Source organism: Columba livia, chromosome 11, assembly GCF_036013475.1.
Source record: "Columba livia isolate bColLiv1 breed racing homer chromosome 11, bColLiv1.pat.W.v2, whole genome shotgun sequence".
Classification (NCBI taxonomy): domain Eukaryota; kingdom Metazoa; phylum Chordata; class Aves; order Columbiformes; family Columbidae; genus Columba; species Columba livia.
The window spans coordinates 12,593,927-12,606,880 of NC_088612.1; the positions used below are offsets into that span (position 1 = coordinate 12,593,927).

The 12,954-nt window shown below is 51.9% G+C and overlaps 1 long non-coding RNA gene across 1 annotated transcript; it reads right to left on the reverse strand.

The window, feature by feature from the left end:
* Positions 1-440: 440 nt before the first annotated feature.
* LOC135580575 (uncharacterized) lies at positions 441-11,690 on the reverse strand. The gene is made up of 2 exons (XR_010475449.1): positions 11,049-11,690; positions 441-5,551 (listed from the first exon to the last, which is right to left on the reverse strand). It is a non-coding gene; the product is annotated as an uncharacterized LOC135580575 (long non-coding RNA).
* Positions 11,691-12,954: the final 1,264 nt, after the last annotated feature.

Consider the following 12,954-nt stretch of genomic DNA (forward strand, 5'->3'; position numbering starts at 1 on the left):
CCATGGGAAGGGAGACCCCAGATGGGGAGGGAGATGGTGGGAATGGGGAGGGAGTTGGGGGGTTTAGGGAAGACAGAGGAATCCCTGGGCAGACAGCAGCTCACTTCAGAGCCGGGTTTTGACAACCAGGAACTCATGTGTATTTTGGATTTTAATCTGACGCGGCTGAGGCCATGTGCAAGATGTAATTTAAGCTCCGGCTCGAGGTCCAAATGTTCTCCAAGTGTGGAGGTTTTGGCACTGAGGTTTTGGTTTCGTCCCAGCTTTCATGGCAAATTGAATAATCATATGAGGGAGAGGAAAGGAGAAAGAACAAGAGAGAAAAAAAAAAACTATCATCAGTTCTTCCAAAAGCGGAAAGAACCAAAACACATTTTGGCTTCATCAGCTCTGAAACGGAGTTATTTCCCTCTAGATCTGAAACAGCCTTTCGAACAACATTTTTCAATTTAGCTTTTTATTAAAATAAAGCTGTGCCCCAGCAAATCTGCACAGAGCTGCTGCCTGCGACCATGGAGGTTCCTGCACCCCCAGACCCAGCTTTACAGCTCCTGCCGGTGCTGCTGGTGGCCAAACAGACGTTTCCTTCCCCGTTTCGGAGGCCTCGGGGAGTGGCTGCCTGGGAGTACAGCGAGAGATCCCTCTGCACATACTTAAACCACCTACTGTTGTGCTAACTTTCTGCCCTTGTGTATCTTTTAATTATTCCCATGTTTGTAGTTTGCTGTGGCTTAAAGGATTTTTTCCCCTCAAATGCCTGTTTTCTTGACAATTAGCCCTGCTGGCTGTAAAAGCACAGATGAAGAGCTGGAGATGGAGGCAAGACCAGTCTCAAAATCCAAACCTCCCTCCTCGCTGTGGGGCTGACGGCCAGCACTGGGACCAACTCTGGATCGGCACTGGGATCAGCTCTAGATCAGCACCATCTTGGCTCAGCTCCATCCCATCTCAACACTGGGACCAGCCCCAGCTCAGCACCAGCGCGTCCTGTGCCTGCCCTGGCATGGGACTCCCCAGCTCAGGTGATGGGGCAGTGTATGGTGCAGGCAGAGCTTGGGAATTGCCAGGGTTTGCCATGGAGCCCTGGATGGGCTGCTGGGCAGCTGTGGGGCAGCCTTGGGGTGCAGGTCCCATGGGCTCATGTAAGCACAGAGCCTCCCATCCAAGCTCAGTTCTGACGCTCACATGCAAGCAAGCAAATTAAAACCATGGCTGGGTGCACTGACCTCCCCACTGGCTCTTGGTGCTGTCAGCTGAGGCTCACACACCCTTGCCCTCCCCAGGGGGCCCAGACCAACACCCCCAGTTCCCGAAGCAGCTGGGTGCCGCTTTCTGCGGTGCCCGGGGGGGCTGTGCGTGCTCCCCATGCTCTCCGCCACGGCAGCTGGGCAGGGAGTCTGCTCTCCTGGGCTGCATCACTATCTATAAGAGAAGCAAACTGCAGCGCTGCCCCTTGCTGAGCCCTCCTGGCATGCACTGGCTGCACAAGGGGGTGCTAGCACCCAGGGGAGCCCCCAGCCCAGCCTGGTTTTCCCTGGGGGTCTGGCAAGGTTCACGCACATAAGCAATACTCCTTCAGCCTCCTGCTGCCTAGCCCCAGGTCAGAGCAGGATATGTCCCCAGTGTAGCCAGAGTACCCAAGCCAGGCTGGAACCTCAGGGAGTTTGCCTGGGCACAGCTGGGCTGGGGTCCTGCAGCCCCTGCACCCCTGAGTTGGGCTGGGGCAGCCCCAGGCACGTCCCACGGCTCACACAGGAGGTTTATCTTCCTTGCAGCCCCATGGCAGCAGCAGGAGGGGAACCCCAGGCCTCCACTTTCTCTTTCTCGCTCTGACACATCCCGCACCCTCCCTGTGCGCGGTTGGAAACCCCCGCAGCACACGTGCGTGGGCAGGGACAGACAGGTCCTGTGTGGGGGACAGACTGCCAGCCTCAGCCCTGCTGCACCCCAAGCAGCAGGTCCCAGCCCCATCGAGCTGTTATCCCCTGCACTTTTGCACCTGAGTAAAGTCCAAAAATAACACCAAGCTCGGCTGAGTCAGTGTGGATCTACACATGTGCCAACAACCTGGCACCTGGCTGCTGGCCAGGGTGGGGGCACATGGACAGTGACCCGGAGGGTTCCAGGTGTACCCAGGGCACCGGAGAGCAGGGACACACGGTGCTGCAGACACGGCAGATGTCCCCGGTGCCACGGGACTGAGCCGGGAGCATCGCCAGGGGTGCTCATCACATGCATCCCAAGACCGACCCTTGGAAAAGAGCCGGGCTCACTTGTCACCGCTGGTGCCCGTCCTCCACCGCACACTGGGTTCCTTTCCCAGCACCCCCCTGAAGGCACCCGGGGCCAGAGACACCCCAGGTTTCAACATCCCAATTGTAAAGTTGCACCTTAGCCACTGCACCCATGCAAGGAGCCGCTTTGGGGTGCAGTGGGGGGTGGGGGCTGGTACCAGCTCCCACAGAATCCCCTCCACCCCACACAGCATCAGGCCCCTCATTAACCAACCTTTGGCTGAAATTCGGTGGGAGGTTTCTGTTAATCAGCTACAAACTATTAAGTCATTGGCCAAACTACTCTCCTGCTACTCTTGCTAGGAATTAGGCCTCTATAAAACCAAACAGCATGAATCTTAAAGATTTACACGGTGCTTTTTTAACAGTTTTCAGTATATTTCAATAGTTAATAAAACTAAATGCTGCTTTGTGTAAAAGGTAATAGATTACAATCTAGTGTATTTTACTAGCACTCAGTGTGTTCATCTAACACCTAATACGTTAAAGTTGGAATCTATGAAAAGCACTTTGTGGAGATTAAAAGCAGATTTATCACAGATGTGCCTCAACATTATGCTTGGCTTGAACCATTAGACTCCTGGAGTTTAAAGGTTAGACTTTAATGACTTCAAGGAAGTTGGTTACTTTTTAAAGCTTTAAATAAGCAGCTCAGATACTAATGCCATTTACAAAACAGGGAAGACTGGTTAAGAGCTGTTCAGAGGATGCCTGAGTTACCACTTCAATGTCTGCTCTTTAAATGGCTTTGAAGCAGAGGCATCTCAGCACAGTAGTTTAACCCTCATGCAAATTAATAATATGTTATTTACTAGATGAAAGCATTTCCTTGAAAACTTTGGTGGCGGAGTTTTGCTGGCACAGCCGTGCTCCCCAGCTCTCCGTGGGACAGGAGCGACTTGCTGCACATGGCAGGAGAGGGGACAGTCAGCCTGAGCCTGGCTGTGCTCTGTGGCACCGTAGATACTCACGCAGAGAAAACTCTGCGTACCGAGCGGAGTCAGTTTCAGCCTCTGCACGTTCCTGCGGTGTTCACATGTCGCCGTAGGGCAGCTACAAACCTCAGCCCCGATGCAGCACTTGCCAGCGGAGGAATTTGCTGCTTCTCCAACTGAGTGTGGAGCTGCTTGGGCTGCAAATGGTGGTTCTGCTGCTGGTGGAATGGCCAGAACCTTTCCCTGCCTGCATCCATGGCCTCAGGTTGCTATAGAGGAGGTTGAGGTTGGATCTTGGAAACGATTTCTTCCCCAAAGGGCTGTTGGGCATTGGAACAGGCTGCCCAGGGCAGTGGTGGAGTCACCATCGCTGGAGGGGTTGAACAGACACAGAGATGAGGTTCTCAGGGACATGGGGTACTGCCAGGGTGGGGGAACAGTTGGACTCTATGATCTTGAGGATCTTTTCCAACCAAAATGACTCTGTGATTCTCTATCCCTGCCTTCCAAGTGGTGAAGGCAGAGCTGAGACCATGGCCATGGCGCAGCAGTGACCTCCACCACAGGGAGACTCTTTTGCTTCTGTCCCCAAGCTTTCCTCCAAGCAGCACCATGGCTGGGCACCATGGTTTCGCCCAGGTGTGCAGTTGGGAATTTGCATCGGTCCATCATTAAGCGGGAGCTCTCATTTAAGGCAATAAAGGTGCTTAATTTCATAGGGAAAACATAATGGAGTACTTAGTTCCCATGCGCTGCTTCACTGACATTTTATAGTCTTTGAAACTAGAACCTAACAACCAGAAGCCTGAATCCCCACGTCCTCCTGACCCCCTCAGGAAACAAAATAAAGCCTTTTTGGGGGAAAAAAACAAACAAACAAACAAAAAACAGGTGTTGTGGAAAAGTCAGAAAATGCAAATTCTTTCTTCTCATTAATTATCGTATTTATTCCACAATTCCACCTGTTCGTATGATGCCTCTCCCTCACAGAGACTTCTCACAGCAGATTAAAGGGCACTTTTATCATGATTCTGAAAGGCATTTCATAAGGGAACATTAGTTCTCCTACATTATTCTCGCATGTTATAAAAAGTGTCTTTTTAAAACATTAGACAGCAATCGAGATTAATTTAAACCACATCAAACATGCACGGCTGGTTGGCTGGAACAGTCACCCCCCCAACACATGCTCCTTGCTACACCGGCCGTGGGCAGAGCTGAACCTTGCTTTCCAGCTTGGTGAGCACCTGACCGCCAGGATCCTCTCCCCAGCCACGGTGGAGCTGCAGGAAGATGGTGAATCACAGAATCACAGGATGGTTTGAGTTGAAGGGACGTTCCCAGCTCCCCCAGTGCCACCCCTGCCATGAGCAGGGACATCTTCACCAGCTCAGGTTGCTCAGAGCCCCATCCAGCCTGGCCTGGGATGTCTCCAGGGATGGGGCATCCAACACCTCTCTGGGTGACCTGGGACAGGGTCTCACCACCTTCCATGGAAAAACTTTCTTCTTCATGTCTGGCCTGCATCTCCCCTCTTCCAGTTTAAAACCATCACCCTGGTTATAGCCCAAGGCTGCATCCCCTGGAGAGGTGACAGATCCCATGCAGGCATCTCCTCCAAGCACCAGACCAGCTCTGGACATGGGGCTCCCACTGTTGACACTAAAGCAGAGCTATGAGTGACAATGAAGCAGGTCAAGGAGACCCATCACCCATCCCCAGGAGAGCAGGATCGTTTTGCTGGCACGACTTCCATCCCCACTGTTGCTTCTGCAGCCCAGGCCTGTGTCCCACCACCAGAGATGCTCAGACCTTACTGGTGTTCAGCTACCAGTATCGGAGCCCAGCATGGCAGGACGTGGGCAGGGCTGTGGCTTCCAGGGGAACCAGGACCATGGAAAATGCAGAGTCGCAACCATTTACCCCAACCAATGGAAACTTTAAATCCTCGTTCATTTTTTTGGCCAAAATAATTTCTCTAGGAGCAAAACAGTTTATAGTGCTTTTACATAGAAATTATACCTTCTTTATCAACTCAGCAAACAAGGACTTGGCACTCAGACCTTGTGGGCACTTGGAGCTGCTGCATTTATCGCTGCACATCAGACTGGAGCCACCTCCCCTTCTGCTGCCCAAGGGGCCAGATCCAGCGCTGCCTCACTTGGCATTCAAGCCTCATCCTCCTCACCCAGAACCTATCAGCCCAATACCTGAAAACACATTTTCAACTCCAGTGAGCAATTGACTTTCAAAGCTGATGATGCTTGTCAGCACAGCTCTGAGGGCAGCAAACAAACTCCGGAGAGCAGTGAGCTGGGCTTCCTGCAGAAGAGAAAGAGCATGAAGGTAGAAGAAGATCCTGGTTGTATTTTAACACTGTTTATGGACTTAGAGAAAAAAAAAAAAACCAACCTGCGGGAACTTTGGTCTGTTTTGCTTGGTGATGCCTTGTCACAGGAGCATCCTCCTGGCTCTGTGCCTGTGGGTACCGGGGAGATGCTGGTCCCCAGACCTGGGCAGCAGTGGGAACTGTGCAGAGTCAGTCCTGGCACAAAACCCCACACAAAATGCACATCTGGAAGTTTAACAGCTTGAAGGAAAGCTGACCCAAGCCAGAGGGACCACAACCAACTGGAGATGCATTTGAGCCTCTCTCCGAGTTTGCCCAGCATGTGCAGGACTCCCCAGGGACATAGGGCTGAGGCAGAGGGACATAGCATCAAAGCTGGGGGACAAACCCCTTGAAAATCTCACCCCAAGTGATATATTTGAAGAGCAAAAGACAAGCGAGCTGTGATATGGGGCTGTCTCTGCATTTAATCCTGCAGCCAAAACCTGCCTGTTCATGTGGGCTATACCTAAAATGGTGCCTCCAGCCCAAATTCACAGGTGTGCTCCAGTCCAACTGAGCCTGGACCCCATTCTGCAGGGTTGGGGTCTGCAGGGCTCCCCCAGGGTGATGGGGTGGAGGTGACACTGATTTCGGTGCCAGAGAAGCACTGCTTATGCAATATCCCCCCAGCTTCCCCGTTTCCCTGCTCCATTTAGAGAAAGCTTGAGAAGTGTCTTATCCCCGACGTCAGGCGCGGGAGGAACACTCCTGTTTGCCACGTTTTGTTAGACTGTTAAGACATCAAACAGGCACCTAAAGGAGCTGTGGTTCAGCATCCATCCCCCCGGCGCAGGGTGCTGGGGGAGCCATGGCAGAAGCTAGAGCAGAGTGGGGGCTGAATTCAGGGGGAACCCCTTTCCCACCCCATGGCCATACCTACAGGCTGCCACGGTGCTGCATGCCATGGTGTGGGCTGCTGCAGCTAACAAGAACCATTTTTATGTTGACATTATTACCTGATTCACTGCTGAGTGAGACGTTCCCCGGGAAGTGCCCATTGGTGTGAAGATCTCTATTACCAGCCCATGCAGGCATGGATTTGCCTGAAACCCCCAGCATGGGCTGAAGACCAACACCCAAGGTTCTCAGCTGGCTTTTACAGGACAGCATGCAATGCTGCTTGCTCTCCCACACCTGCAAGAGCTTTCCCACTGTGTCCTGTCCATCCAGGTGACAGGGTTTTGGCTGGGAGCCACCCCTGCCATAAGAGGACACTTGTCTTGGGGGGTGGGACATCTGCCAGTGTCCATAGGTGCCGCTTTCTGTGATGCAAAGGTAGTTTAATGGGAGCAGGGGGATGGCAAGAGACAGGACAGTACAGAGGAAGGAGAAGAAGGGGACGGGGTGGGGACAAAGCCAGGCAGCAGGGGACGCAGGTTGGTGTCTGCCTTCCCACCAGGACACACAGGAGAGAAGGGACCAGAGTGGCAACAGGACCTTTCATAGGCCCAGGGCTCCCTGGGGAATGAGCATCCCCAGAGCAAAAGTCCTACATCTGCCCCAAGCCCCCACAGGGCAGTTGGTCCTCCCAGCAGGACAGAGGGATGTGGGACCCAGGATGGGGACACAGAGGGGTCCCAGACCCTGGGCAGAGACATCCCCAGGGCACAGGAGACCACAGGCAGCTTAAAGCTGGTGCAGAGAAAAGCTCAGAGTGGCCCTAAGCAGTGCAGATGAACCAGCCAGGTCAGCTGATGCTCTCTAAATGCTTCCTTGAAATGCTTAACTTGCCAGGTTATAAAAAAACAAAAATGAGAGAAAAACTGAACAATAAAAAAAGGGGAGGTTTGCCTTAGCGATGCTGCTGGGAACTGCTGACAAAGCTGCTCCTGACAAAGCCTCAGCAGGAGGGGGGGAACTGTCTCTTTGCTCTGCCTGTCTCCCGCTGAACAAGGATCACTTTTAATGGGCTGAATACATACAACATACAGCTGACAACAAAGATGTTAGACTAACCTAACAAGAGAGTGAAACAGAAACAGCACACAGTGAGTAATTAGAATCTAATTAATTTGCATTTCACAAGAGAGTCAGAGATGTCAGAGGGAAAAAAAAAAAGAAATTCCCCAAGATTAAAGGGCTGGCGGAGCAGAGCGAGAGGGTGAGTGGAGACACTTGGCACAGCCGGGACCAACAGACAGGTCGGGATGGGCAGGATCACATGGGAGCAGGTGGGACCATGACAGGTCTGGGAGCAGCGGCCAACAAAGGTGTCTGCGGTTCAGCAAAATTGCACCGAAAATATCCAAACAGCAACTTTTTCTGTTGAACAGCATCCCTTACTTCGCAATCTTCTTCCCCCTGCTGCTCAGCGGTTCTGCCAGAAGAAATGAAGGAGAGAGAGAAAAAGAAAAACACACCAGGCGATGGTGTGGTAAGAGCATCCGGCTCCTGGCGCTGCTGGGGAGGCGGCGGCAGACGTTGAGCTCGGCAGAGCTGCTACCAGCGTTACCGACCGCAGCTCTCCTCACACAGGCAGCTTCTTCCCAAAATTAGTGCTCGCAATATGTTAATCTTTATGTTCAACACCCTATTTCTTAACGCTGGCTGTTCCCGTGAGGCAAGCCATCCCGGATCTACATAACATCAAGGGAAGATTTACAGCTTGTTTCCATAATGATGACACCAGGCAGAAGATTATGCTGTCAGAGATGCCGGCACATCCACACAAGCCCTAGGGAAGAAAAACAACCCTCACCCCCCCATAGTGCTATGCGATTATCATCCCTGACTATTGACAGCTGTCAGGGCAGCTCCACACTCCTGCGAGCACCCACTGCCTGCCTCACAAAAAGGACAAGGGCTTAGCGACAAGAGTCTGCTGAGCCCCTGCATATGAAATCCCTTTGGATTTTCATAGAATCACAGATGGTTTGGGTTGAAGGGACCTTCCCAGCTCCCCCAGTGCCACCCCTGCCATGAGCAGGGACATCTTCACCAGCTCAGGTTGCTCAGAGCCCCGTCCAGCCTGGCCTGGGATGTCTCCAGGGATGGGGCATCCACCACCTCTCTGGGCAACATGGGACAGGCTCTCACCACCCTCAGGGGAAACAATTGCTTCCTCATGTCTGGCCTGAATGTCCCTCTTTTAGTTTAAAACCATCACCCCTTGTCCTACCACAACAGGCCCTGCTAAAAAGTCTGTCTGAATTTTTCTTTAAGCATTGAAAAGTCACAATAAGGTCTCCCTGGAGCCTTTTCTTCTCCAAGCTGAACAATCCCAACTCTCTCATCTTTGGGGGATTTTGGGGAAGGAGGAGCAGGTGCTGCTCCCAGTTTCCCTGGGCTGGACCAGGAGCATCCACCCCACTGCAGAACATCCCTCCACTCTAGCACCTTCCTAACCCGCATACCAGGCTCCGCATACCTCTGCCATCTTTCGCTGCTGCTTTCCCAATCCCAGCATCCAGCCCTGGGAAGGAACATCTGGCACATCTGCCTGCATGGCAGGGCTGGATGGCACCACAGGGCTGGCTCACCAATCCTTGCACCCACAGCCTGGAACCAGGGAGGTGGTGGCAGGAGATGCAAACAAAAAATCAGATAAACACAAATTGCAAATCTGCAACCTTACTGCAGGCAGAGTGGGCCAGGTGCTGCCTGAGGAGGGGCGACGCAGGGAAGAGGGCAGTGGGGTCCCCCAGCCCAGCACCCTGAGCCATGGCGATGGGCTCAAGGAAACAGCAAGAAGCATTTCAGCTGGAGAGGAGCCGACTGCAGTGTACAAGCAGTCACCCTGAGCAGAGCTCCAGCCCAAGGTCCCGTGAGTGAGGGAAAAGGTCCCCAGACTCAGCCAGAGGGCTCCTTCCCACAGAGCCACAGCCGGCGGGACAGGGAACCACAGGGGCATTCAGCACTGAGCACCAGCTCCCGAGGTTACCTTCGCTTTTCTTCTCAAAGTGCCTTGCCCTCCGATTTAGGTTTGTGTTTGCAGTACCACATCAGCACTGTAAACACGCCAAGGGGGTATTTATTTTTCTTGAAATAAAAAAAAAATAAAAAAAAAAAAAAAAAAAAAATCACATCAGAAGGGAGGCATTTAACTCTGTCAGCTCCTTTCTTTTGTTGGGAATCAAAGTGATGATTATTTGAGCAGGTTTCTTCCAGGCAACCCACTACTGCTCTGGAAAATGTGCTGCAAACATTGTTCAAGTTATGTCAGCTTGTGGAGAGCTGAGATTTTTGGGCAGGGGTACTCAGGACATGCAGGCAAGTGGGGATCAGGCTCCTGCTCCCATTTTCATCCCCATGTGCTGCTAATGAGAGCTATGAAGGCATCGCAGGCAGCACAGCCGACTCAAGGCAATGGGATGCACGTCCTCTGCAAAGGCTCTTTGGAGGGATCCTGAGCCCAGCGCTGCCCGGGGACAGCCCAGCCGGAGAGCAGAGCATCACCAGCAGCACAGCTCCTGCCAGCTTTAACGCCCCATCCTTTCCTTCTTCCTCAGGCAAATTTAAACAAAAATTAAACAAAACCCTCCCACTGAAGCCAAAGCTTTCCAGAAAATAAACACATGCAGTGCTATATCTGAAGGCACCCAGCCACCGCCGGGGCAGCAGAATCCAGCCCATAATTTGTAGTGTGAGCACTAGAGTAGCATTGCCACAATATGATGAGGTCATGACTCATGTAACCACTGAAACCATCTAACCAGGCCCTGTGTAACTCACAGGCTGGGAAGGGAACACACAAACACCCACGGTTTGAGGTCGCTCTTTTCCCTGTGCTGCTGGCAAAACTGCTGCCGGCACAGAGCCCCTCAGATTGCATGGAGGAGCTGTGGAGGGGCAGCCATCCCTGCCCAGGGGAGAAGCATCTCTGAGAAGTGTCACATTTGTCAGGGGAGAAGCAGGAACTCAGTGCAGGTTTGCAGCAATGCTTTGCCAGCAGCTCCTGATGAAGGGCAGCTACATGGGGCTGGGGCTAAGCCCTGCAAACCTTAGTGCTGCCAGCTCTAGGGGACACACCATAGAGTCACAGAGTCATTTGGATTGGAAAAGACCCTCAAGATCACTGAGTCCAACTGTTACCCCAACCCATGTCCCTGAGAACCTCATCTCCCCATCTGTTCAACCCCTCCAGGGATGGTGACTCCATCACTCCAATGCCCAACAGCCCTTTGGGGAAGAAATTGTTCCCAAGATCCAACCACAACCTCCCCTGGTGCAACTTGAGGCCATTTCCTCTCATCCTGGGTGAGCAGGACAAGCATCACCTCCTGCTCGTGCTTGGCTCAAAACGAGCTCCCCAGCAAGTTCTCAGCAACAGCGGCTGGAAAATACACCGGAGAAATCCCACTGCCCGTTCTGCCACCGGCCCAATTACAGCCTCGTCCTTCGGGGACATTTGCAAACAAAACAAAGAAGATGAAAGATTAATGCACCACTCTCCCACCAGCCAGGAGCTGGGCCGTGATACATACCCACCTCTGGGATACGTGACAGCGATTATTCATTGTTCCCATCTCACTTGTCACTGCTCGAGGATCAGGGCTGGGAACCAGGGGAAGTTCACAGCTCTCCACCACCACCAGCCTGCAGATTTGTCAGTTCACTAAAGACCCAAATTACACACGTTTACGAAGCTCAATCCACTGTTAAACTTGAATGTGTTACTGCCGAGATTAGAGATTCACCGTGGTAATTATGTTAATGTTGATGTGTAGACGGATAACTGGCAGCAAGAAGTTGTTCTGAAACGCCTATTTATAGTTCAGAGGAAAAAAAAAAATAAACCTTGCCATCTTCAGGCAAACATATGGGCTACCAAGGCAGACAAATTAAATGAGAGATAAAAGGGAAAGAAGAAAAAGACACTGGAGTCAGGCAAATCCTGGGACTGCCCCACGGTCACCACCCCCACACCAGGCTCAGTCTGACACCCCCCGCCCCGTCTTGTGCCTCCATTCCCTGGGGACGGCATCGCTGGGGTGACAGCTGTGTCTGGCTCCATCCTGGGCACCTCCCAAAATACCATCCCAGTACCCGCTTCCCTTGGCGCGATGCTGAGCACGGCACAGGCGATACTGTATTCTCTGGCTCTCAGCAGGATGCACGATTTAAATTTTTAGCTGTGTGCTAAATTACACGGGCCGTCAGTCAACTCTTTGAGATGTTTTGAGTAGACAGATTTATACAAACACTCAAAGCTCAGTAGACCCAGCGTAGTATCTTTTATACCAGGCAAGGAGGAAATAAATCACAGCTCCCCTTCCCCCACGCTGAAATTCCTCCCAGACTTCTTTCAAGCAGGATCACAGAAATTTGTATAAAACAACCAAAAGCCCCAGAGCACCAGGGGGTTGTGCCAGCCCTTGGCTGAGGGGCCACCCACCCAGCGGGCTCTGCCAGGAGCATCCCGGGAACCTCCACATCCACCCCAGGAATAACAGGGGCAACACGCCAAAACCATCAGCTGCTGCAGCACAGCCATCCAGGACACCCCAGAAAGTGGGATGGAAACAGATCAGGGTGGTGACGGGTGTGGGAGCCAAAGGGTCAATGCAGAGGCTCTTATCACACCTCAAAATGCTGCTTTTTTTGTGTGTGTGTTTTTTTTTTCCTTTTTTTTTCCCCCCCGAAACTGATGCTCTTAAATTCCCGCAGGCTGACCCAGCACACTCTTCCAGACACAGTGCTATAACATGCCATTAAAAAACAAAGTGCTTTCTCCACTAGATAGCTGGGCTTTTATTTTTGGAACTGATACATGCAATCACAGTAGCATGCCCCCAGCAATTAGGAAGAAAAGTACTTTTCTTCTCCAGGCCCGATTACCCATCCTGTAATTGACATAATTATTATCTTTCCGTTTTCTAATAATATTTATTGAACACTACAAATTCTCGTTCTCAGTGAAGCTGCTCTTGGAGCACAGCAATTTTCAAGTCCCAACCGACCCTCCTGAAGCTCTAACAGGAACTCTTGAGGACTTCCCCACCCAGGCAGCCAACCCATCTTCCTCCTGCTGGCAACCCTTTTCTCGACAGCCAAATCTATTTTATATTTAGCATATTCCCATATATAATGGACAACAGGCCAGATACAAGCCCTAAAAGTCTGAAGGGCAGAAGGGAGGAGAGAGAGAATAGCTAGTTGTAGTTGTAAGGAAAACATGCATATTAATTTAAAACAGGAGTAAAATAATTTTGGCTGCCTCAGGGTTGCTGTACCATATGCACAGACAAGTTATGCGCAATTGCTGCATGGAAATGTGTTTGCTGGCTCCTCCATGTTTATCACCACAACTAGAAAATTCCGTCAAGCTCTTCCCTTTCCCTCAGGCTGGCTGGGAGCGGCAGCTGGACCAGCCCATGTGGGAAGGGTCGGGATG